Genomic DNA, 27587 nt, shown 5'->3' with positions numbered 1-27587 from the left:
CTATTTTAAATGGATTTTGTTTTTTGCATCTGACATTTTTGCATCTGGAGTGAGACCTTAGTCTGTGGGCAGAATACGTTTTACACATAGAGAATCCCAGATTCATTCCCTGAAATTTCCAGTAATATTGTTTAGGTGAGATGAGATTTGAAAATAGCTATTACTTTAATATAACTTACTCCTTATATAAATATGAAGGATATTATACCCTTGAATTAACTTTTTAAAAGGTAATTAATTCACAAATTACATTTTAAGGGAAGTCACTATTACATGAATCATAACTAAATCTGTTTTCAGGGTTCATTGGCTGTTATACTTTCTTTGAATTTTATTCAACCAAAAATAGGATTGGAAAAACAATTTTGTCCCCACAGGAGGCAAAAACAAACTAATAATGACAAGAATATGTTCTGAAACAAGACAAGCTGCTGTTACATCACTCGGTGCTCAAACGTAAGAAGCCATCTTCCTCTCTTTTTGATTTATTTCTCCCTCCCCATCAACCAGCAACTTAATTTCAAAACTATACTATTATTGTAAAAATGTAACTTTAAAAAACACAGTTCATTCTATTCTGTATGTCATACTAGGAATTAGAAGCTACATTATTTAGTCCCATCTCTATCATGCCATGTTATCAATGAGTCAGTGTCCAGTGACTCATATATTATCTTCTTGTGGCTGCTATAAAAGCCTTCATAAATTTCTAACTCTCTCTTTTATTATAATTTTTAATTTAATAAAATATATAAAACAAACAAGAGCAAGCATGGAAAATAAGAAATAGAGAAGCAATAATGTTTTTTTTTAAAGAATAAACATATAATTGTGACTTCCACCTTTTTTCTACTCAGTAATTGTAATCTTAAACTTTTCCACTACTTCTTTGTCTCATTTTTACATATTTCTGGTTCTCAATATAACTTGTGTACAGTAAGTATTCATTTCCCTTATATCATTAACCTGGCTAGCTGAAATTACACATTTTGCTCACCCATATCTTGTTTAACCATGATTTGTTGGCTGGATTTATGTAATAAAATATACCATAAATCACATTTTACAAGCCACACTTGATATATTTACTCAATACACTAAGCCATAATGTAATTTGTTGTAGTTAGCCTTAGAGTTGTACACTTGAGTCTCACAGTGAGCACAAAGTACATTTCATTGTTAGTGTTAAAAACATAAAAACCTAAGAATCAATATGCTGGTGGCTGGTAGAGCATCCCAAGAACGTCTACCAATGACTCAGTAAGGAATAGGAATAGCACATATGTTTTATTACCTTTGAAATATTATAAGATTAAACATGAACACAAAAACTTAGTGCATTAGCATTTCCTGGGTGGGGGACAGATTCTCCCCTTCAATTAAGCAGTATTTTGGAAAGAAACCTTTAATAAGCAATCTTCTCTATTCAATAAATTCTGATTAGGAGATTGTAGAGATAATAGGCTAATGGTAATACTCATGTCATACTTTTGAATCTTCCTTATGAGGACTATTTTCTCTGTAATGCAGTGATTATCTTTACTTTGCAGACATCCAAGCAATTTTGGCTATGATGTTCTGAATTTAGAATCCTGCATCACCATGTGACTGCTTACACAATATTGCCCCAAACTTAATCTCAATTAGTGCAAGCAGAGTGAGTACAACCAGCACCTCTCCAAAAAGTAGAATAATATATAATATAAAAAACACTTAAAGATCTGAAAGATAGTACACTGTGCTGAATATTAGTATTAAAGAACTCTGTAGTTAATTATCCATTGTGATGATTAGCAGTGCAATATTTTACTTAAAATATTTTAGTATCACTTTTCAAGCCAAAGCCCTTTACGAAGTAAAAAGCAGAAAAGAATAAAATTATATTTAGTGATAGCATTACCAGTGGTCTTTGATCAGAGATCCAGCACAGCAATTGTTATCTTTATACAAAGTGAATGAGTTACGATGAGATTTAGTTTGAATCACTCAATTATAACTGTATGCTGCTTTTATAAATTCTGCCCTTCATGCACCCAAATTTTAGAAATTTTTGAATGGGTTACTCAATAACCTCAAAATCTGTTGGAGTTAGTGTAATTGAACACTTCACATGACACAGAGCAGAACTGTTAAAATCTTGCATTTCCATTTCATTGAATCAAAGGTGGGAAGAGAAGATATCTCTTCTAGAGCAATATTTTTCAACCTTGGCAATTCTAAGATGTGGGCTTCCACTTTCAGAATTCCCTAAGCCAGCATTGCTTTAAGACACTTGATAAGGGATCCTTCTTCAAACAAAGGAAAGAAGTTCTATTAAAAAGAGCAGACAAAAACTCAAACTATGCTGGGACACAAGTCAGTCACATATGCACTATCCTCAGCAACAATCCTAACATAGCCTACCCTATTAATCTACTCTTGGTTTTCACATATTAAGTAGCCAGGTTTCCTAAACATATGGAACTCAAATAATAGATTTTGGAACTTATATATACAGAGATGTGTGAGAGCTAACATGGGGTAGTAATTAAGATGATAGATTGGTGTTGGGGAGACTCTGGTTCTAACCCTTCCTTAGGCATGGAAACTGGCTAGGTGGCTTTGGGCTTGAATTGAAAAGAGAAAAACATATATTTATCAATAAAGCATATAGCAACAGTATGGTAAATTATGCTCTTTAACTTCAGCAAGAATGCCTCCACCCCATAGTAGATTTATTTGGGCTGATAATAAAGTACAGTCTTATATGTTCTTAGTGAATTCCCAAATAGGGCAAAACCAGGATTACCCCACCCCAAGTATAACCCCTAAGCAAAGAGGTTGTCTACTAATAGCCAACACCTCAGAAGATAGTCTCAATATACAGAAGCATCTCGACAGACTTGAACAACGGGCTCTATCTAATAAAATGGAATTCAGTTGTGAGGAAAGTAAGGTTTTACATTTAGGCAAGGAAAAACAAATGCACAGGTATAGAATAGGTAGAACTTGGCTCAATAGCAGTAATTGCAAGAGAGATCTAGGAGTCTTAGTGGACAGCCACTTAAATATGAGCCAGTAGTGTGCTGCAGCCACCAAAAAAGCTAACATAGTCCTAGGCTGCAATTACAGAAGGATAGCATCAAGATCATGTGAAATGTTAGAACCACTTTATAATGCCTTGATAAGAGTATACTTGCATTCAGTTTTAGTGGCCACAATATAAAAATATAGTGATCTAGAAAGAGTGCAGAGAAGAGCAACAAAGATAATTAGGGGCTAGAGGCTAAAACATGAAGAATGGTTGTAGAAATTGGGTATGTCTAATCTAGTGAAAAGATTAGACTAGGGGTGACCTGAGAGCAGTTTTCCAATTGTTGAACAGCTGCCACAAAGAAGACAGGTCAACCTATTCTCCAAAGTACCTGAAAGCTAGACAAGAAGCAATGAATGGAAATTAATCAAGGAAAGAAGAAACCTAGAACTAAGGAGAAATTTTCTGACATGTTTCTTGAAAATGTTTGCTTCTTATCCAAAAAGCTTCTTCAGTTTGGTTCTTCTTCTGAAGAAGATGCTTCTTAGATGAGAAGCAAAACACTTTCAAGGGAGAAAAAAAAAACCAAAGTCTAATTCCTTTTTGAAAAACACCTTTGGGACAAGAAAAGAACAAAGGACAAAGCATAAAAAGAAAGAACAAAAAAAAGAAACATACTATTATTACGGCCCAGACCTGATGAGGATCATCTGTGATCTTCCTTTGGGGCAGGTGGACTGCTTTGTCGAGTCTGTCTGAATGGACAGAAAAACAGTACCAGGCAGAGTGGCAGCAGAGGTAGGAAAATAGAATTGCTCTATGGCCTGTTCTGACCATCTAAGATGATCTGATACTCAGGGGTGCAGTAGAAGATGTCTTACACTGCTTATCACCAGTACTGAAGGAACAATCAGCAGCCAAACTGGGCAGCTGAGAAGGGACTTTCTTTGCTTCAGGCAGGCCAGGATCTTTTACTGGTCTCCAGAGAAATATTAGCCTCAAGTCTAATATCAAGGTATAACACAAGGCAATGTGAACTGTTGCTCAGCAATCCCTCTGCTTAATGAGCTTTAGTTATTTTTATTTATTTATGTTTTAAAAATAAGTATAGAGCCAAAACTGGTTGTTAGGGTCACAGAGCATTTAGCAGAGGCCTAATAATTCTTTGGCTCACACAAAGGTTGTGAAGCAAAACCAAACATACCAAGCCTAAATGGCTTGACTGCATCCCTGCCAAAACTGCCCCCACCTAAGTGGAGCATTCGACATCTGTGAATTACCTCAGCCAGATTAAGAAGAAAAAAAGAGGCAGCAAAAGCCAAAATCCTGTTTGAGATGGTTGCTTTTCAATAGCTCTGCTAGTACTGAGGGCATGATTAAGCCATCCAAGGTTACCGGGAATATTTGACTGACCTTCTAGCTTCAAACACAACCGCTCAGCATTAATTAAAGAGCCCTTCAGCACCTTAGATCAGTCCGTTCCACACAGCAGTGACAATTGCATCCCTTCCATCCAGTAACCTGGGAACCAACCGACACTACTTTTATCCTCTCTGCTTCAGCCTGACCTTGTCTTTCCAGAGAAGGAGTCTGCCTTCAGCACAAAGCAGTCCCAATACAGATAAGCCCAGCCCTTTTAATTCATGGCTGCAGCTGCAGCCTCTCACTACCCTTCCCCCATCAGCTTTATTTGACAGATTTCTCTGTATACCTGTCTGCTGGGCTCCTGCTTTAAATAAAGTCTAGATATTTCCTTTGAAATGCACAGAACAATGGCAAGAGGCTGTTTAATGAGGCTTCCTGTCTGCAAGGTTTGTCAAACAGACAATCCTCATCTTACTGCATCTCTCTGCCACTTTTATTCTGCGAATAGAAAAAAGGTTTTCTGGATGTAGCAGCTGAAAGAGAGCAAAGATCAGTCAAATGAAGCTTTTGAAAGGTTGGTTTGGCAGCTACAAGATGAGCTCATTTCTTACTCACCTACAATTTTGCTGCCACCAATTAGGATTAGAATACCAGCATCAAGGATCAGGGTAGAAAAATATCAGCACAAGAGTTTGATATAGAGCATGTAAGGCTTTCTTACTGCTCCATACATCCACCCAGTCATAACTATCCATTCAGGGGCATCCTTAGGGAAGTTTCAAAAAATTCAAGATGGTGGCTGTGATCATGGGATCAAAGCCCCACCCTTTTTAGGTATATTGCATGCAAAAAGTGAGTGGAGGTTTGATCGCACTGTCACAATCACAATAATAACTTTTTGATACCCCATTTCTACAACATGAGACTGAGATCACAACTCACTACAGCAGAATGATGTATCACTGGAATAACAGGTACTTTTTTAAAAAGGAAGAGACTGGGACTGTAGGCCTCCCTTAGGCATGAAAGCCAGCTGGATGGTGTTGGCCCAGTTCCAAATGGAAGATTTTAAAACAATGTAGATTTAAATAAAGTTTTCAGAATAGATGCTCAACTTGCTGTTAAGTTTAGAAGAAAACATGCACACCGACTCTGTTCTCAGATTGTGGAATCCTATGATACAGCATTGTAAGATGAGTATCATGTTAGTCGATTGGGCAAAAGGTCACTCTGTCTTAACAGTTTTTCCATCTAACAAATTTAATTAAAAGCATAAGCTTTCAAGCAAGAGAGAGGATCCAAAATGCATGAACTATACACACATTCCCAGAGCCTCACAACCATCAAAAAATAAGGAAGTTAAATTGCCATCTGTAGGGCTAAACATGCAGCTATATGGTGATTCAGACACATTCAGAGCTGCACTGGTAGTCTGCTAGTCTATATAAAAGAGGAACCTATGGGTAGAGTTTGTTGAGAAGCAGATTATAGCTAAATATGAACTATAAGACTTTCAATATAAATGTGTAAATATCCATTCCTAGGAGCTTGTAAGTATATTATGTGCATTTGTATACATGAGTCTCTGCACAAATTGAGAATGTTACACTATATAATCTGACTTTTGCTCTTCTCCTTATTTTCTTATGCTAACGTTTCTTGTTAAATAAAAGTTAGCTAATCAAACATTCAGAAGAAGGTTGAAGAATAACTACTATTAAGTAAATCAAAAAAAGAATAACTACTATTAAGTAAATCAACAAAATATGAATTGTTTTGTTTACTGGTCTACTGATGCTTCTATATAATAAGTAATGTTTTACAATGGGATGGAAAAAGGAAGAGTTGTGGTACAGCAGCATCATAGGCTCTGCTTGCAGAAGTTCCCAGCTTCAGATCTGTGCACTTCCAGACAAGGAGAAATTCTATGTGAAATCCTGGCAAGGCACAAAGAGATTTCAGTCAATAAGTCAGATATGTCAAGAATAAGCTGGATGGATAGCAGCTTAGTGGGTAAAATGGAACTACCTGTGTTGTTCCCTAAAAGGACCTTCTGCTTTGATTCCATTTCCTTCCTGCCATTTAGTAGTACAACTTTTTCTAACCTAGTATCTTATAGCAACCAAGTCTCTAAGAAGTAAGAGACCTGAAGTAGGCTGCAGTGATCTTATGCACATTCAGTCAATACCTAATAACAGATACAGATATTTAAAATGATACAGATATTTAAATCCTTTGACAGAGAAGAATATGTAGTTGATATTTTATTAAGAAGGCTTCCCATTTTGCATTTGTCTTACTGATATGCCTATGACTAATTTCATATTCTACATGTATTACCATGTTTCATTATGAAACTTTATTTTACCTTGTTGGGAAACTAGCCAAATCATACGGATTCTACGGTTGGGTTTTTGTATCTCCTATTTTATTACTGAATGTCAGAATTCCATATATATTCACTGAGAACTTTGGCTGGATTGATACACTGCAACTGTTCATACATAATCTGGTTGTATAAATTCAGCCATTGTGATCTGTATTACAATATATGTTTTTGACAGTGATTTACTTAACAAATTGTAGCTGAGAAAATAATATCTTAGTGTAATTTACTGTATGAATCATACAGTTGAGAGATATGTCATTCCAGATGATATTTCTAAATGAGGTTCAGTAAGTGAATATCTAAGTGAGAACTTTTTAAGTGATAAGTTCCTACTTATCATATCTAAATATATTAAATAGGCATTAGGAACAAAATAAATATCTTTTCCAAGCAGCAATGATTTCAAATGTTGACATGTTTGTTTTGATGTGATTGTGTAATTTTCATCACGAAGTCCATCACATACGTTCTGTTACTTGTACAACAATGTCTTGATTCATGTATTATTTGTTTGCTGTCTCCCCCTGTAAATATCTTATCCTCTCTTAATTTTAAAACTTTGTTGTTAATGCCTTTGTTGTTAATTTTTAGTGACTTATACTTGAAGTATAATAATTTTAATGATTCTTATGATAAGTCAGCCAGATAACTATTATTAGATGGTATATATAAACATGATAATCTGCCCTTAATCTGGTTGCCAATTCTAGATGACTGGTTGTAATTTGAAATGCAGTTCTATCATTGCCAAACATGTATTTATTATAAACATGTCTCTCTTCTTTTTCTAGAAACATATGTACCCAAAGTTTAAGAATCAAAGCAAAAATCGCCAAAACATAAAAACTGAGGAGCTTGAGTGGAAGGTATGGCATTCCCTTTGTCTTTTGCTTGTTGGCTTCCCAGAGACATACAGTGGCCATTACAGAAACAGAATTCTGTACTGGGTGAGCCTTTAGTTTGATCCTTAATTGCTGGTTCTTAAAGTAAAGAATAAAGAACAAAATACAGAAGGAGTTGTTCCAATTTGGGTCAGTCACTGGGACCAGAGGTCCTGTGCCATGTGCTGGAGCCCATGTTCTAGTTCCTGGAGAGGTGCTGACAGTATTCAATCTGCTTCCACTAATTGAGATGGGCTCCAGCATGAGTCCAAGGGCTCAGAAAACTAAACCTCTTGTCCCAGTGATCAACCCAGATGTGATCCTGCGACATTATCCTGGGACACATATATTTGCCTTCATTCAAGAATAAAGGTATTAGACAAGCCATGATCTGTTGGGTCATCCTTTCAGAGATATTTCCTTATCTAAACAGAGAAGCTGAATGACCATGGGAAAGCAAAAAAGCAGAGGCAGTAGGAGTAATTTCTGACTCCCTGCTGGCTTCCCCATTGATTTTGTTTGTGAGACATTGGCAGGGAGCATCAGAAATCACAGTCATGTGATGGTGGTTAATTGTGGCAATGCTGCAACAGCCAAAATTTTGCTAATAAAGCTAGAATGAAGATTCTTAAAATTTCAGTTACACGGGATTAATGGGTTCTGGATTTTGTATGTATTAAGTGAGGATTTGAGGTACTATGATAAAAAGATGTAGATAAAAAGATCTTTGTTATGTAATTAATGGTGGACTAGGAAAACATTGGTTCAAACCTTCATTGGTTTATTAATCTCAACCTATTAATGGTAAAGAAAATTTCAATAGTAAAAAGGGAGGCTGGATAAACATAAACTGGAGAAGGATTATACTCAAGGGCCTAAATAGTCCCTTTGACCTCTCTTCAGCTATTCACTGATAACTCAGGACAAAAATGATCAGAGAAGGCAAGGTTATCTACCTAAGCTCTGGGAAGAAGCAGGCTATAACGCAGTGAAAGAACTAAGCCGATCTTTCAAACTAGTGGCTATAGGTAGGACATTTAAAGCATTTAAATTCAAAAGAAACATGTATTTAGAATTATATTTGGATGTGCAATTATAATGAGTATAGGTGCTAGAACAGAAGAGAATACATAGCTCAGAGTTGAACTGTGGATTCTGAGGTATTCTCAGAGCTCATCTGTTTTGCTTGCTTTAATTAACTAATTAGGTAACATCAGTACGAACTTTATCAGAGCTAGTACTGATGATGTTACATAGTCAGGTAAATGAAATATCTACAAATAAACAGGAAAGCTCATAGAGCATCACAGGCTCCAGTTGCTACAAATTCATGATAGCCTCTGATCCTATGCATATTGACAAAATTGTGTTATCAATTTTGCTTCTCAACTGTTTTCAAGGATAGCTCCATTGACAGTACATCATGTTACCATTGAGAGGAGGATGGTAGCAGAGACAAGGCACTTTGTGTACTGCAGTATTAGACTCCCTGAGAATAGAAATGGAGGAGGGGAGCATTGAGGAGAATTCAAAAGTACCAGAAACCATTTGTTTGCCTGGAGACCTGGGTGGTCTGAGTGACAGAAGTCCCAATTCCATTAGGGAGTTATTAGTGTATTTAGGAAAGCTTGTAACATGGAGCCTTTAAAAATTGACCCTCCGCTTTCCATTCAGGTGCAAGATAAATGAACTAGAGTGAGGGGAATGACAGAGGCCCTACTTGATTTGCAAAATCCAAGCATGTTTCATGGCCCTGCTTTGCCCTTTCTATTCAAGGAAGAAGATCCTTTGAATAGGACTCTCTGCAGCCAAGAAAACACAGTGAATATTAAAAATGTAAAGCCAAAGAATTCTCTGTAGTCATTTGCTTAACCTCAGGCTGTGTTTGTCACTGTCAGAGTGATGAATTGGGAGCTGTCTGAAATCAGCATGCTCACTTTAATAATGTCACTTTTCCTGAGCCCTAATAAATGTCTTTCTGAACCAGCTGGACAGACCAATTCCTTAGACCAACAATTACCGATTTCGCCAGGTTTTTGCTCTTCCTAACAGTTAAGCCCTGCTGCTGAAATTGGAAATCTTTACTCTTTTCACACATTCAGTCAGCAATGAGGAAAGGAAGGGATCCAATTTGTTAAAACCCTTTGTGAGAAACTGGAGCAAAAAGAACACATTAAAGCAGGGACAAAGGATGGGCAGTTTTTGCATTCTTATTTTGACTTCTGACACAAAAGTTGGATATATAAACCATACTTAAATATAATTGGAATGATTGTGGCTATATGCAGTATCATGGCTTAAAGCAATTGGAATCTTTTCCCATTTTTAACAGGAAACAAGTGAAAACTATACCGGTCATCTTAAAGTTACATAAAAACCACTACCAAACAACCCTCCTCAAATCCCCACTAAAATCAGTATTGCCATTATGAGTAATGTGGCCCTCAGCCCTCATATCAAGCACAGCCATCATTACTAAAGGACTTATTTCTACTTCTTAATAGTATCCATGTATGCAGATGATTAACTAATATTTGCAAAATATTACGGGTGAATTCTGGTCCTGGAATATGGTTTTGATAGCCATTATCTTTCTGTAAACAACTGACATCATTCTAACCTACATTCTAAAAAAATAGGTAGTGATCATAAAGTCATCACATATTTAAGCATTTTGTTGCTGCTATCATGAAAAATCTTGATCTTGGGATGATTTGCATCTCTCGAATGCTTGTAATACAAGCGTCCTTCCATCAAATCAGATGAAATCGATCCCTCACTGAAATGATTGAATTTGGTATTTTGCGACAAGGGTATCCCATTTATGTCCTGTACAATGAATAGATATATCCACATGTCTGGATGCCATTTAACATAACAAAGATCTTTTAATATGTTTACATAATGATAAGAGAAAATTATGAAATTGTCTCAGTGCATTAAAGAGAAATATAAGAAAAGCGTTACAGCAAATCAGACCTGTGATCTATCTAGTTCAGGGTTGTCTGCACTGACTGGTAGTAACAATCCAGGATTTCAGACTGGAGACTTTTCCAATATTACTTGGAGATGGAAAAATTGAACCTGGAGTCTTCAGTAAGCAATGCAGTACAGAGGTACAGCCCTTTCTAAGTGTTAAGACGGTGTTTATTAATAAAGGTGTATCGTGACTAGTTTCTGAAAAGGGTACTGCAAAGATAAGGTACACATAACATAGTCAATAGTTAATTAAATATTTCTTTTCTGCTGTGTCCGTTTCTCTGGAATATTTTTCCATCTGAGGTGAGGTCTGCCTCCACACTCCTCAGCTCCTGGAAGAGTCTGGAAACTAGGCTCTGTCACTTGGCCTGCAGCCCTGACAGGGGGCTCCTATGGTGGTGGTGGCTGACCAGGTTGCCCATCTTGGTTTTTAGATTCTCTATTCAATCTCTTCTATTAAATTTTTACTAATTTTAGTTATATTCTAGTATCTTTTTACCTTTTTTAACATAAGCCATACAGAGTTGCTGTAACAATGAGATAGGTAGCATAGAAATGTAATAAATAAAATAGTCCTTGAACTTAGGGTGACTTGATGAAAAAGAAACGAATTGCAAAGGTGTAACTTGTAAGTGTAAGTATCTAGATAACTATACACCTTTCTTCTACTGTGGCAGGTAAAGTTTCCTTCAAACCAAACCTGACATTTAATGACAGATATGACCATTTACATTTCTTGGCAAGAATATCAAAGTGGTTTTACCACTGCCTACTTCCAGGATGTTAGCCTACAGCTCTGGTTTGCCATTCAAATATTAACCATATGTGATACCATTTATCTTTTTAAGCTCAATCAAGATGAGTTAGGTGCTGCCACAATCTGCAGTTGGGCAGTGCAGCAAGGAGCAAAGGCAGGGGAAAAGGCAAATATCATGGATCGCTAATAAGTAGAAATGGACAGTGGTGTGGCAAAACGTGTTCTTAGAGCAGAAGTTGGATTTGTATAATTTTGCTGAAAATATTGTCACGCTCATACTCTCTTAGCTTGCTGGAAATCTTTAGGGAACTTTGCAACCGGAATGGGAATCTCTTAGACTTTAGCATCCAGCTGGTAGATCATGGCTATCCAGTACTGAATTAGAGGTCAGATTGGCCGTTAACTGATTCCAGAATCACCATGAAAATAATTGGTAACTTGGGCACTAACTGTTATTTAGGATTCAATTTATATTCCATGACCAATAAAGATATATTTTCACTCAGTTGAAGTTTATCCCACAGGTTTATTAAGTATGAAATCATTGCAACATATGATACTACTTTGAGCACCTCCAAATAAAGGTGGAGTGCTAATGTGAGACAGATAGAGGTACTTTCCCTTTTGTTTTATCCCCATTTTTAACTTCTATTTTAATTATCAACTCTGAATTTCATTAACAACAATCCCCCTTACCCAATATATTCAAACCTAGACATAAAGTATTCAACTTCTGCTTTTAAAAAAAAACCTTAAAAGGAAATAAAGTCAATTAGTAAAGGGAAGCATTGTCTCTTTAATGGGAAATAATGATGCATATTCAGCTGGAGTTTCAGGCTGCAGTGTTTGCAGAGAACCACTAATTAAAACATTGCTTCTGTAAAGTATGCTGATGCCATTGATTCTAACCCTCTCTCCCCTCCTCAGCCTTCATATACACAGTTAATTTGCTGCTAGGAAAGCAAAGTCGCAAGGGTCCTCATTATAAAAATTTCACTGGCTGCATCTAATGGTTGTAATTAATAGGTGCAATAAATTTCAAATGGCCAGCCAGGGTGTTCATTAGTTTCTGCCTGAGTCAGCACCAGTGGGGTAGCCTGTTACTTAATAAGCCATTTTCTATCAGAAAGAAAAAGGGTTTTTCTATGGTTCAACACCACCAGAGCTTTCTTGCCAAAAAGAGGCAGAGACAAATAATTTGTAATGAACACTCTAGCTATATACACACCTGTTTGCCAAATGTGTAAAAAGAAATGTCAGGGCTTTCCAAATGAAGGCTAGCATACAAGCAATTCTGACAAATTTGTAACAGGCAGATAGCGTTTAATATCTATCTAGAGAATGACTATCATTAGTGAATAACTTAGTGAATAGCCAGCACCATTATTGGATGCCAGCCCAATGGAGACAAACCTTGATGTGCTTCTCAGATCAGTTGGCTTCATACAATGATAAGATGAAGTTGGCCAATATGTGACTCAATATATGCAGATTATTCTGTGGGTTGACACAGTAACTTATAAAAAAAATATGCATCAATTTACTCTAGTAGTCTATGGCTGATATTATGCAAAAAAGTACAATTATTTTAACAGAAGGCTACATTTGTGCTAAGTTCAGTATTTGCATGGGTGACTTACTATGGACAAGTAAGTTGTTTTTCAAAACTTAATTGTCATTGGATAAGAGATGGGCAGCAAATAATTTTCATAAAATAAATAAATCTTTGTTTATATAACAAGGAATCATAAACTAACCCATGAGCTGGATTTGCACAATATGTGAGGCTAAAATATGGTTGGCTAGTTTGTCATCCAACATATCCTGCAAGCTCAGAAGTGTTTCACTGCAGTGATTAAATAGCAAGGGAAACAGGACACTTGTACCTTTAACAGCAAATAAAAACCTGCACCAAATTGTGACAAAATTTTGCAATATGTTCCTATTTATCAATTCTTCCCAATTAGACACACCTTCCTCCAGAAAACTTTCACTTATAGTATCTAATATTTACATGAACTTTTATTTATCTCATTCTCTCATGAAACCTATATTGTGAAAGCTCTTTGCCTTTCTTTTCTGCATTCTATCTTTCATTAATAATTTGCTTTGTAAAATTTGCAATTAGCCCAAAAGCAGCTCAGATTTTCTCCCTTCAACAATCAGCCTACAGATATTTTCAGTGCCTCAATGGATTAGTTACTCAAAGTTAAATGTCTCCTGAGGAACCTTTATCTCTTGACGAAATATAAAGATAGATTTTACAATACTTGGATGCATTGTGCTACTGATACTTTGTAATAAATCCATAATCAGTGCAGTGAATATATACAAAGACACATCCATGTAAAATTGAGGATATCTGCTTGTTAGAAGAGCAGCAGAACAGATAAAGACTGCAATTCTCTTACTAAAAATATAGTCCATGCAGAACGTTATGGAATTCATTTCTAAATGATCAGGTATAAACCTCTGCTGTAAAAGGACTTGGATTTCATTTGATTGCCAAGAAGAGAGGGAGCAAATGAATGAGAATGTGCAAGAATGCTAAACCAGTACTCAAATTACAGAAGATAGAAAGCAGAGAAACCTGGGAATCTAGAGCAATTCAGTTGGCTAGACTTTAACAGAGTCATAGATGGGATCCATTCAGGGCCCCATATTTTTCTCTCTATAAGCCATTCCAGTGCTAATTTATCCAGCATTCTGTTAGTGTCCTAGAAAATGAACATTCTCTTACAGCATCTGTCTTGCGGTCGAATGATTTGCAGAAACATAGATGGTTGAAAACTTATTTTCTTTTTACCTCTGTTGCTTAAAAAACCCCAGATCAATAGTATAAGAAATTGAAAGAGACAAGAATATTTCGAAAACATATTGAAGCGTTATAAACCAATTAATGGGTACACCTTCAGTTATATATAATTAGTATGAAATATTTATGCAATATTCTTGTCAACAGAGATTGCTGTTCAATTTCCTAGTCTAGTCTAATAGCCCCAGTATGCCCTATTAGTTTCCTATCGATGGATTAACCAAGTCCAATCGTATCTAGTTTCTGAAGACAGACTAAGCCAGTCTCCTGTGTCTGGAATATAAATAAAGGATGTTGGATGCTTAATATTTAATTAAATAAAGAGACAAATTGTCCCTGTCTATTAGATTACCTGAGGAATCATTACAATTATGTGGTATTAAAAATATGCTATCCAGACTTTTTACCATTTATGTGATCTCAAAGATGGAATTGTCTCTGTAAGGCGGAAAAGCATTCTAGTCCTCTACCCACTAATTAAATCTGTTCATTTGGCTTCTATTGCCTCAGTATTCAGTCCCTACTACAATGTATCTTTTGATTTTATTAATAAAAAGATTACCAGATTGTTTCTTCTGTTTTCTATTTTGTAAGGTATCTTGAGTCCTGCTTAAGACTACATTCAGCTGCTAGAATTTGTATCCATGAAGAGGAGATCCTGAGGTCCTTCTTTATTTACCACTGGTATTTTTGAATATTATTAATAGCTGGCAATTCTTATCTTGATCTCTTGTATGAGAGATTTTATCTGCTAATCTGTGCTGCTGTTATAACCACCAGGCTTCCTGGTAACTTTAATCTCAGCACCCTTCTATATAACTTTAAAGAACACCTCGAGCCACATTCAGCAACCCAGAGTCCTGCACGCGCACGCGCACGCACGCACACACACACACACACACACACACACACACAGAGAGAGAAAGTTACATTTTAGGCTGCACATTTTAAACAAATAGCAAGAGGACATTATTAAACACACAGACCATCCAAGCCTTCGGATTTAGTATGGAAGCGTGTGTAGGGATGTAAACACAGCTCCTCAGTAGATGTAGCTGCTCTAATGTGTCAGACATATGAGCTGCTTCTATGCTCTTGTATATTCTAAAGAACCTCTTACAAATCACATCCAAAGCATTGCACAGCGTGGGTGGACACCAATTTTATTAACTATATATTTTATATTAATAGAATTCAAAATTCTATTAATGATGTTACATTTTTACTCTGACTTGCTTCCCAATTTATTTGTCCTGCTCTCCACTTATATGATTGAAACACTTCAGCAAGCTATTCAAAAATAAAAAAGGCTCACCTAAAAAGGATGCATACTCCTGTTGTGACCTAAGAATTTCATCCAACTTCCAGCACAGTTCTTTAATTAGCGTGCAAGTCCCACTTAGCCACATAGCAATCTGGAGATTTACAACTATACAGCAAGCTCAATATGTATATTCCTATATATTACCATATTCTACTTTTTTTTCTTTCTCTCTCTCTCAGGTTTTTTTTTTTTTTTTGGAAAATTCTAGCTAACAAAGGAATTCTATATAATTCAAAAGCTTGTTCCCTGAGCTCTGTGAACACTTGGTTGATCCTAAGAGGTATTACACAGCTGTCCCCATGGTTCTTTTCTTTTTTAAAAAAATAAAATAAATCAGCAGACAACACCGGTGGCTCTTTCAGATGTACTCAGAAATCAGAGAGAAACAAATCTGAGCAGGTACCATACAGGAAAGACCAGTGTTTGAGAAGAAAGGTTCCTCAATCCTTATTAGCAATGCTGACCATTTAAAAGTCTGGCCTTCAAAGGCTCCTGGGCCCCTGGTGCAGCTGCCCTGATCATTAAGGGATACAATTGATGGTAAGATGGAACAGTGAAAACAGGACTGCACATTCCATAGGGGTTTTGTTCCAATTCAGACTGGGCTAAAGGCAAATGGGATTTTGCTCATTACTTTCCCAGCAGAAGAAAACATTTTGGTTTGCAATAAAGAAGCTGGTTAAATGGGTTCTTTATCCCCTCCACCCCATTCCTATTATTGCTAGTTAATTATGCACTGGCCATCCAAGTCCCACTCATTCACCACTGCAAGCAAGTACAATCAGAAAAGCAGGTGTGTGGTATGACCTTTGCAGTTGGCAATGGCTCTCAGAAAGACAGCGTCTGTTGAAGGAACTCAGAGAGCCTTTCTGGGGCACTCTTGATAGAAGGAAATCTCAGATATCCTACTCAGAAATATGATGACTATTAATTTGTTATGGCATGAAGCAGCTAAACATTATGGCTCTCATGGCTATGTTCACTTAACAAATATAGCTACATACCAGACAGTAACATCTTAGCAAAAATGTTCTGCAAACTCCGTCTTTGTGGATAGTGTAGGCTTCAGGCAAGGTATAATATAAATCCAGAAAATTGAGTAGGTTATGAATACACTAACTATGGATAACCAACCATATGTTGTGTAGGCAGAGCCACGGTGATATTTTTTGTGCAATGCAGAGATAAACATTATCACCTGCTTACTCCTGAATTTCAAAGAAACAGTTACAAAAATAGATAAGTAATCTTATTCTACACCAACCTCCTCAGGTTTTGCACATTATGTTCCCAAATAAATATCTCAACTCACCTCAACACTTCTAAACTTATGAAGAAGAGCTTGTAATTGTGGCTAGCTGTTCTCTCCATGGTTCATTAGCTATTTCACTGGGTCTTTTATGGAAATGACCCTGTATTCTGTTTAAAGCATTTATTATGGGGATCTTCTAAGTAAGGGAAGGTTTGGAACCTATATTTGAAAGGCAGTGCCTTTTTCTTTCTTTTGGGAAACATCTCACATGTATTAAACTGCACCTTGCACCTTTGAAGTAGTCTTTCTTTCATCTCTGAATGGAGAGAAGCAGCTCAGAAAAAGAAAAGAAATTAGTTCTAGTCTTCTGTACATTCTCTTGCTGAGTGGGTCTGTCACAGTCATCTGAAATAAATGTGGATGGTTTCTTTTTTTAAAGGAGGAGGAAAGAGTTCAGGAATCTGTATTTCACACAGCTTTGCTGGAGGTACCCAAGAGAGTGGATTATTCCTTTGTGTAACCCATGGCTTTTAGCCCTACATGAATTATAAAAAGTAATCACATAGGAATAAAAAGCCATAGACCACAGCAGAGGATTTAAGAAAGGTAAGCTGAAAGCTTCTGGAAAATAGAAAAGGAATGAAAATAAATCTTTCAAACTGAGGCCACCTTAACCAAATCTGTGCCATGGAAGTTTTCCTGGAAATTTTCTCTTGACTGGTCATCTCATTAGTAACTCACCTACGTTGATTGTTTCCAGCACAGTCTGGGCTCATATCTAATGCAATTTACTTTGCGCCTGTTTGTACTCACTGGGAAATAAGCCTTTAGTGGCCCCGTCCTGTTTCCTACAGGAAGGCATGTCTTGGAACAAGGACAGATAAATGCCATACAGATCACAATTGTGCCACTTTCGACTGATTGAGCAAATCATTGAGTCATACACTGCATAATCCACAGACCGTGCAAAAACCTTTAGTCCTTGTGGCTTTAATTAAAGGGTTCAGCAAAGCAGGCTGGCAGCAAAAAACAGGGCAAAATAAAATTTTGAGAAGTTCCAAAAATAAAGATGCATTCTCTGTTCTTCTGAACGCCATCTGAAACTTAACCAAGATCATGTTGTGCAAATGTCCGGGGCAGAACCCTGAAATCCTATTTCACTGTTAGACTGCCATGGAAATCCACTGAAGTCATCCCTGTAAAAATGGTACCTTCAAAGCACAATGTACTCTATGCATTTAAGTTTCTATCTGATGCATCTGCAGATAAAGAAAATATATCATTTGTTGAATACAACCATTTCAGTGCCCATAAACATTTCTTGAAAACTCTTGTCATGAAATGAAAACAAATGATCATAAACCTGTAAAAGCTATACAGTGTACTGGGAATCTGGAAAAGCCAAAAACTGAAGTATTGAATGACAAGTTGACAAAAGCCAGGAGCAATTGTCTACACAGCACTGCAGATATTAGGTGTTAGGGCCCAATTCAGTTTGAATATTTACAAACTGATCTACATTAACATTACATGGTAAATCAAACAAGACCTAGGACATTTTCCACAGGTAGCAATCATACCCCAAACCATAGTTTTCTTTTGTACAACACTCTGGCCATGCATGCTGAGGCATAGCTGAAAGCATGCATCTGGCAATTTCCTGCACAAAGTGGAAAGGTAATTGCCTGTCAAAGAGAAGCCATTTGATTCTCTTTCTATAATGTATTATTTTCCAGTCCTTCCTGAGAATCATGGATTTGAAACATCTCTTGGCACTGTGCGTCGTGCCCATTTAAAAAGTTTTGAATACTAGACACACACAATTAAGAACTGTTTCCACAAATATGTTACAGTACCTTTTCTTCTGATGTGTGTCATCTGTGAATGTAATGCAAGACAGAAAGGAGAGAGTAAAACCTTAACTGTACATTTCTGGTCAATGTAGGTTTTCATTCCGTTTACAAATGCAAGAAATGTGAGACCTGATTAAAGCATTACTCATGAAAATAGTCTGAAACAAATGAATGCCGGCATGCAGAGCTCTAAAAGGTGTGCAAAACAAAACTTTTTTTGTAACTCCTATACAAAAGGGATAAAGAGAATTGTATTGAGTGTATAGTTCTCCCTCCTGTATTTCAAGTGGATGGTCTCTCTTCTTAGCTGCCTTTTCAAACAAGCTTCTCAAGGAGAATTCAAAAAGAAATAAGGGCTTTTGGAATAAGGAAAATGCTTTAATTAGAGAAGAACAAAATCTCCCCAGTGCTCCTTCATACAGATGGGAACACTTCCTGCTCTTTAACGAATGTGTCTGCACCTTGTGCTCAAGATGGAATTTGTGGACTAAATCTGTCCAGCGCCAGTGAAAATCAATGAATTTACATCCGTTTGCGCAGCTGAAGAGTTGGCCCTCTGCCTTTCCTTCTCTCGCTCTACAAATATTGCTCTGACTCATGCTTGCTCAACAAGAGTGTTTATTTACTAACTTAGCAAGACAGGAGGTGAACAGATGATATAGGAGGCATCTTCCCTATATTCACCACTTTTCGGATTAGACTTTTGAAAATGTTGTATAAAAACCCCAGAAACATGTGCTTTTCAAGCAGTGAAAGCAGCATCCTAGAGTATGGATTCAGAAGCTTGACTTGGGTCTAAAGGACTACTAGCCTAATATGCGATTTCTAGAAATCTAAGCATTAATTCCCTTCCAAAAGAAAAAGGATTTACATCTTGAAAAGCACAGTATCTAAATTAGATACCTGCGTATCTAAAAGCTGGATATTTTTCTTCTCCCACACTGAGATATTACCACTAGCAAACCTGTAGGAAGAAAGGAAGTTTGCTTTTAAGCAGTATTCTTGTTTGCTTATATATATTATTAATATATTGTATGTTTGCTTATATATATTATTAATATAGTTCATCAATCATGTTGGGAGGATTGTCATCTTGAAAGGCAAGTATAAATAACTGTAATAAATAAATACAAATTTAATTAGAAAGGGGTACAATAAATAATCTGCAAAATCTAATCAAGTTCATATGAACCATTCTATCACACCACAAATCCAAAGAATCAGAACAGTCCAATAAGTCAGAAATAATGGGAGCTGTCATCGAGTAACTTTTGAAGAGCTATGTGTCCCCAGTTCCTTCAACACATGAATTTACAGAACTTTACATCCACAAAGCTGTCATATATGTACTTTGCTCAGTCACCACCACTTCTCTGTCTACAGTATTATATTGCAGTGAAAAAGGTGACTTATGACCATTTTTCACACTTATGACCATTGCAGCATTCCCATAGTCACATGATTTACATTCAGATGCTTAACAATTGATTCACCTTTATGACGGAGTTAGTATCCCAGACTCATGTGATCCCCTTTTGTGACCTTTTGACAAGCAAAGTCAATGGGGAAATTAACAACCATGTTACTAAGTTAAGAACTGCAGTAATTCACTTAATGAATGTGGTGAGAACAGTCATAAAGTGGGGCAAAGCTCACTTAACAAATTTCTCATTTAACAACATAAATTTTTGGCTCAGTTGTGATCGTAAGTTGAGGACTATATGTAGTGTCCTGGGGTCGACATTTGTAACCGTACCAGTTGGCTTCCAACAAGTCAAAGCAAACTCAATGGGGGATGCTATATTTGCTTAATGATTGTGTGAGTCATTTAACTCCAGTGAGTCATTTAACAACTATGAAAGAAAAAGTCATAAAATCAGGTGTAATCACTTAACAACTTTGGTCCCAAATGTGATCGTAAGTCAAGGACCACCAATAATTGAACAGAGTAACTTGAGGTACAATACAAAAATTGTTTAATATTCTATAAGTACTCACAGCACAAAACGATTTCTCTTATAAAACATTGATCGGTTGTTTGCTTGCATTAGCAGATGAAATTGTTTGATTGTGCTTACCATTAGAAGCATTGTTAGAGATGTTTCTTGTTTTTCAGCATGAGCTTTTATGGCCATACATTCCCTGTGGATATTATATTCTGAAAAGCCTCTCAAGTCAGTTATGCAGTCCATAATTTTTCAGAATATTCCTTTCCTCATAATTCTAAGAGAGTTACATTCCAAGACTGCACTCAAATTCAACATGAAACACAAATGTCAGTAGAATAGGAGATTTGGGGTGGGTTTTAAGTCCCTCAAGAGAAAGCCAGGATATCAAAGTTGTCTTCTCTTCTGTGCAAAAGCTTCCACAGAATGCTGATACATAGTTTGGGGTATTCAGCATGCCACCAATGGCACCCAACAAGATACGGTATGTGGGGGTGGGGACATGCTCGACACTTCTTTGTGTTCTTGCTCACATAATAACTTGGTGAAAATCAAGAGATTAGACTAACAGCTTGATAAATTTGTCCTCAAATCAAAGTGACCCTTGTAATAAATTGGACCAATTGTAGCCTTTGGGCTATGACAAATTGTAGAGAGTAGAGAGAGAGAGATTTATGTACATTCACTCATTAGGAGTCAGCTAGACGTCATGTTTCATGATGACATTGTGCAAATGATGTAACATCTGACATTTGCGGGATAATGTCATGACATACATGCCATGCCACTTACCACAGAGATACCCATACTTGCAACCATGTCTCAATATCATCCAAGAAAATCTCTAGTGCAGGAGCATGAATGTATGGCTGTGTTCTGCTTTTGCGAGCAATTTTCTTGATTTTCTTCCTTTCATCATTTTCATCACCACAGTCCATTGATTCCTCTTCAGTTTAGTTTGTTTATCCCATGCTCCTTTCTTCTTTCTGATTCTGTTTCTTTCTTTCTCTTTCTTTCCTAATCTTTCGTTTAAATATAATAGGGTTTGCGTACTTTTTAAAAAAACTTTAGGTTTCTTTTCTTGTTCATTTATCCCTCCTGCAAATAATTCATTACTTATTGTGAGCTGCTTTTTTGAGCTGTGTAAATAATTAAAAGTATTGTCCTGTGTATGGTCTATCTTCTTGCCTTTTAACCTTCTGAGCAGTGTTCCCCTCACTTCCTGGAACCGAATAAGCAGTTTCTATGGTCCAAGGTCCGTGTGACCTGAAACCCACTCCAGATTGATGTCTATAAGTGTAACATGCTTCATCCCATTATAATACCCTCATTTTATTGTAAGTTTTATTCACAAAGCAAAATGTTTGTGGCCATTAATTTTAAGATTGTGAAGGAGTATAAAGATGAAGATCCTTGCACTGATTTCTATGAACTTAAAACGATTTCTCATCCCCACATAATTATCTAATTTTCTGCCAAAGCAAAAAAAAAAAAAGAGTTGTAAGCTATTTTGATAAGTCAGAAACATGTTCTGAAAATAATGAGTGGCAATTCTCTTCCACTCTGCTGCCAAGAAAACAACATGAGCATGTTTATATAGTCACCAGAAATCAAGCTTAATTCAAAGGAATCTTGAAAAATAACCACAACTTCTTGTGTGTTACATGTTTTCACTGTTCCTGCACTAGATGATATAAAGGTAGAGCTCCCATTAGCATAAAGTGTGCTCTAATATTGAAAAAGTTGTGATAAACTACAATCTACGAAGCAACATAAAAAATAGGGTGAGCTATTTTCCAAGCCAAGGATTCAGCCATAAAGTGGGATTAAAATCTGTTGCCCAACTTTAATGTATACTTTATTTTTGTTGCTATTATTGTCTGTATTTACAAAGACTAGAAAAATACATGCTTTGCTGTACAAGTACAGTAAAAAGTATGTACTTACAGCTGTGTTGCTGTAATGTTGCAGAGTAGAGCTTAAAGTATTGAAGAGGAAGAGCCAGGTACTAATTTCCAGGTGATCACACAACTCACTGAAGGATTTTTGGGGAAGTGCTTATATTTCAATTCAATCTACCTCACGGGATTTTCATTGAAATTAGGGAGATTCTGTTGCACTCCATCTTAAACTTTTCAAGAAAAAAAAAAAGATATAAATTCAGTAAATAAGCAAAATATTTCATATTAAAATTGCAACTTCCATATTGCTAAAAAAAATTGAGCTATGCTCTATTTAGGTGACATAAACAATTTTATATTTGCTATGTAGGCAAATAGGCAGGTATATATGTACAAGGATTTGCTTATAAAACATATTTTATTTTACAGAGAACAGGAGTCCTCCATTTAAAAGACTTTCCAAGAAAAATATCTGAAGGCCTCTTTGTTTTGGAAGGCTGTCTACTTTAAAAGAAGGAACAGTGGAGATCTTGAAATTGCTCATGAATAGGTTATACGATAATGAGATATACCATGCTTTTATGTAATATGAATATTACTAAATTTGGTCACTGTCTAAATTGCAATATTCAGTTTTATCATTTTATTACTATTATTTGCTGATTTTTTTTCTTTTTTTGAAGGAGACACATATGCTTAAATAGAAGACTTTCTTCAACATGAGTTTCCTTTTTAGTAATGCTATTTTGTAGATGAAGACTTTGGAAGATACATTACTTCTTTTATTTCTGAATGAGGCATATACATTTTTAATATGATTTAATATATTTTTATATTGCATTCTTTTAGGTTTGGTTTGGATTCGTTTGGTTTTTAGCAGTTGTAAGCTGCCCAAAGTAATCTATTTGAGATAATCAGCTATATACTTTGTATACTGAAGTACTGCAATAAATAAATAATCCATCTACACTACATTTGAGATTTCTTTCTCTCTTTGTCTTGAGCAGAGATCAAGAATTCTAGCCCAAACTTCTTTCTTCAACATTTCTAGTACTGTATACATGGAAGAACTTTATAATCATAAAGTTATAAAGAATGAATACTGTTTTCTCTTTTCCCCGCAATGTCCTGTTCATTCTAAAATGATAGGATTCTGAATCATGGTTGGACAAAAAGGAAGAAAAAATGAAATGGTGTGTCACAAAAATCTAAGACTTGTATCAAGAACTGTTCAACATAAATCACAAAAGCTGCCAAGCCTCTCCAGTGATAAAAACTTTATCCATGGTGATATTTGACAGTATTTTATGCCCAGCTGCTCCCTAAGGAACCCTGTTCTGAAACATGCAAGCTGTCCTTCTACATAGCAAAAATCTAGAATTGTGTTCCTCAAACATTTTGGATAAACATTCAGAAAATGTCACAAACTACCCCAATTGATCAAATATCTCCTTTCTGTAAATTTGTTTTTAAGAGCATGGGAGTTCTTTTTCTTTTTTGGCAAATAGTAGTTGCATTTATATATGCCTTCTTCTTTCCATTTGAAAAGGCTTTTTAATATTTAAAATTATAAAAAATGAATCCAAACATAAACATTTACCACCTCAATTATTTTATATCCCCCATGCCATAATTCAAATCATTCTTCATACACACTTGCTATTTAGACGAACTTCCCTATTTCCCCGGAAACATTTTGCTTCTTTCCTCTTCATCACGATCAACTGAATTTTAACTAAAATTTAAATTTATCATCTTTATCTATTGATTAGTGCTTTATATGATATTTTTATTAAATGATTGTACACCACCTAGAATCACCTTGGCAAGATGGACAGCATAGAAGTTTAATAAATAAATAAAAATACTCAAAAACTTGTCCAAAAGAAACCTCTCCATATTATATGATTACATGCAAGTGGCTTTCCCACTGACTGAAATCCATTTTTTAAAAAAAATCCATTATCATATTCCCTATTTAGGTTTTTATTTTTGGAGTAGCTAGGCAAGATCCTAGTTAGCAAATAATTTGTGGTCATTCCTGTTCATTATTGTCAATCTCCTGAATTTTAGTACTTCTGCTATTGCTTATATTGCCTCCTTATACACTTCAATATTTCACCACCGATAGTTCTTTGCAAACCAGCTGAGTGGCAATGACCATGGATGGGGTGATGAGCAACAAGTGGCCTGGCCATCTGACTTACATGATTGGCAATGCATGTAAGGTCAGTTCTAGTCAACCTCAATGGTTAGTGGATCACAGTTTGAGACTCACTGATCTACTAAGTAGCAAAGTAAATATGTACATATTTCACTTTGGAATTCTTTAGTTAGTATTTATTTAGTTAGCAACATTAAATACTAACCAAATAATTTCAAAGTGAGATATGAACATATTTATTTTTCCTACTACTTAGTTATCTACAAGTAGAAGTTTTTCTATTTCCTACACCTCTGAATCAAACGAAATTGCCACATTGACTTAGAGCATGTATTAAATCTTTGTCTTTCTTATCATTAGCACATTAGAATAATACATCCAGTCACAGAGTACAATCTTGTGTATAGTTTACCAAGATGCAAGTTTCATCAAGTTTGGAATGTCTCGCTCTCAAGTAAATAATATGTGATGATTACAAGCTTAAGCTACAATATAAATTCATTTTTTTAAAAAAAGTCTTAAAATTATTTATGGAATGCTATAATGTTGTACTCCAGGTGAATTAGCAAAATAACTGCAATCAGATTTTTATGTACCACATGCAGAGAGAATATAGCAAGACACACAAAAAGATTACAAAGCAATTTGGAACACAAAGTAAGTGTGGCTTCATCAAATCAAAGCCCAATTATCCTGAGTAATCTCAAACATGCTCCCTCCAAGGTGACAATTAGAACCCCTTCTCTGCCTGCTATCATTACTAATTCATTCTTAGCATACTGTGCAACATTCTTAATAAGAGCTGCAAACAGATGGAAGTTAAGTTTAACACTAAAACTCTAGTCTAGGTCAACCCACCCAAGACAGATGACCTCACCTTCAGCAGGTAAACCTCCTGGCCTCAGAAACTACTGTACACCACGATGAGTGGCTTGAATGCAGGCCTTAAGAACAGCAGCTGCAAGCACCACTGCAGCTGTACACACCGGCTTCTATCAAAGAGTAAAGATTCTTTTGCTTGCCTGGTAAACACCAAAGGAATCCAGCTGGTGGCAAGCCCTGTGTATGATGCTGCTTCCCATTCTACCACTCCTAGCTTTAGAAATGTGAGTAGTATCTAATCAAACTTGGCTCATTTTTGAAGCCCCTGACCCCTCCCTTTCCTGCCATCCCCCTGCCCCTCCCTTCCAGAAGTAGCCAAGCAGCTACTGTTGTGTTTCATACTTGAGCTGATTCTGCATCAAAGCCCTTGGTTGGAGCAGTGTAGTGGGGAGAGAAAGAACCAGGAAGAGATCAGGTATTTCTCCATTCCTGACTCTGGAGGCCCTTAGTAACAAAGGCTGTATTTAACCAGATCCTGTGAAGCAGAAACCCCTTGTATCTACTTCAGTACCTTTGATCTAACTCCCCCAGTGGGATGTGTATTAGTCATGTCCCTCCTGCTAAGCTCTTGAAGCCAAGAACCTGGGGAGAAATCTCCTCCTCCCGTTTTGGAAAGTTTTCCCTAAGCTAAGAAACAGCAGAAAGGGCTCACCCATCCCTGTCTGGTCACAGCTGCTTCCTTCTCTGCATTTGAGCCTCTGATTGCACTTGGCTCCCCCTTACCCCAAACCCAGCGCCTTCCCAGCCTTGATATTCTCGGGGATGAGATTCAGACACTTATCCTTGCCTTTTATCAGTCGTCCAACCATTGAAGTGACAGCATCAATATTCTGCTATGCCTTAGAGCCCTCTTCTATTATGAGCTTTTCCCCTCTCTTGCTGTGACTAAGCACCTTACAAAATCCATTCAGTCCAGGCTTAGCATCCTGAGAACATTGAAGTCAGTAGATGCTTTTCTTTTTCTCCAAAAGGGCTTTACTGGCAGCTGGACAAGGGGCAAACAAAAGAAATATTTGACTGGATGCCTAGATCTTCTGGTACTGAACGTGCTTTTTAACTCCTGCCTTGTGCAGTTCCTCTGCTATGGTTTCCTTTATCTCAAGAAGCTAGGAGGGGCATATTCTGTGCTGTGTGGATGAGCTCTCCGGACAACAGGCTTATGAAGAAAGAGTCCTAGGGCCCACTTTGCAAATTGGGAACCAGCTACTAAAGCCATCAGAAATGTCTCCTAGTAATAAACACCATATAAGCTTTGATCTGCAGAGTAACCAAAATAACTTCATCTGTAATCCAAAATACATCTGTACTTTCTATTGATGGATCATAATTTTAAGGACATTTATCTTGTTTACAGGGTGCAAAACAAGAACTGAGAGTTAGAATAAAGTGGCTATGAAATCTCAGTATCTACAGCTCTTAAAAATTGTAAACTACATTCTCAAGACTGCTTTTCCTATTTGACTACCTTGAGCTCAATGGTCAAATGAAATGGTTGCATCTTGGCATGTCTAATAACTGCTGAGCCTCCCTTCATTTCCTCATCACTGCTGCCAGAGCTTGATGCACTAGTATTAGCCTTACTGGTTTTTAAAATTTAGCCTTCACAATCTATTGCCCACCAAATTGTAAAGTCTGTAACTCCCAAACAGCATGGTCAAAAGAAAAGATGGACTTAACTGGGAGACTAGAAGATAACTTTCTAGTTATCTGTGTACTGTCTGGAAATGAATTATGTTTGATCTTTTATTAGAGCAGGTAATTTCAATTGCACATACTCTAGCTTCCTTTCCTCTCTAATATATATATAATATACACAGAGAGACACACCTATTTTTTTTTCAATACCTATATTCCCTTGATATATAGAAATCGTGTTCTTGTTTTTTCACCATGGTTCCTTCCACTCATCATTTGGTAAGCTGCAAATTTCTCCAAACTCTGTTTAAATGAGAATTACTAAAATAAAAGACAAATCCACATACTCATGACATATTAAAATATGAATTGTAAAATATGAATTTCTGTCTTTGGTTTTATATATGATCAAGTGTATTTTTTTAAAAAAA

At 36.4% G+C, this 27587-nt stretch overlaps 1 protein-coding gene across 2 annotated transcripts in view; it reads right to left on the bottom strand.

Moving 5' to 3' along the window:
* BLACAT1 (BLACAT1 overlapping LEMD1 locus) overlaps positions 1–27587 on the bottom strand; it is a 53511-nt gene that overhangs the window by 3660 nt on the left and 22264 nt on the right. The window contains exons 1-2 of one of the 2 annotated variants that reach the window (XM_087929415.1): positions 25517–25719; positions 22522–22705 (exon numbers count right to left, since the gene is read on the bottom strand). The gene's annotated coding sequence lies outside the window, so the exon portion shown is untranslated. Of the gene's footprint in view, positions 1–22521; positions 22706–25516; positions 25720–27587 lie in introns of those variants that run through there. The other variant, XM_087929416.1, reaches the window with a different exon arrangement.

Source organism: Pseudonaja textilis, chromosome 3 (genome assembly GCF_049901715.1).
Source record: "Pseudonaja textilis isolate UNSWEBS1 chromosome 3, rPseTex1.2, whole genome shotgun sequence".
Classification (NCBI taxonomy): Eukaryota; Metazoa; Chordata; class Lepidosauria; order Squamata; family Elapidae; genus Pseudonaja; species Pseudonaja textilis.
Note: the sequence above shows the minus strand (reverse complement) of the source record. Positions and strands in the feature narration are given on the sequence as shown.